Below are 558 nucleotides of genomic sequence, written 5' to 3'. Positions count from 1 at the left end.
TTGGCCCGGAACTGGACGACATTACATTGGTGCGCGACGGACTAAAGGAACAGTTTGACATCAAGGAGATTGGTGAGCTGCGCTGTTGTTTGGGCATAGGATTGCGACGCGACCGTGCCTCACGCATATTGGAGCTAAACCAAGGCGGTTATATTCGTAAGATTGCCGAACGTTTTCAGTTGGCCGACTGTAAGACAACCGCGATTCCAGATAACCCAAATACACCCCCTCACCGCAAAGACCAACCCTCCCTTGACCCAGCACCCATATCAAGAAATGGTGGGTTCTATTATGTACGCTGCAATATGTCCAGACGTTGCGCTCGCGGGGGGGAGGTGGCCAAATTTTCGCGAGACGCCAAACAAGTCACACTGGTTGGCCGCACGTCGCGTGCATAGGTACCTCGTCTCAGCGCAAGACGCAGCGGTTCGTTATGGCGGCGGAGAAAGTGCACTCATCGGTTACACGAACGCCAGCTGGGCATTGGACCTTGTTACTCACCATTCCGTAAGCGGATTTGTCATGTTGCTACACGGGGGCACCGTGACGCGGAAATCG

Source organism: Plasmopara halstedii, assembly GCF_900000015.1.
Source record: "Plasmopara halstedii genome assembly, contig: Scaffold_437, whole genome shotgun sequence".
Taxonomy (NCBI): domain Eukaryota; phylum Oomycota; class Peronosporomycetes; order Peronosporales; family Peronosporaceae; genus Plasmopara; species Plasmopara halstedii.
This window is presented reverse-complemented; position numbering follows the sequence as displayed.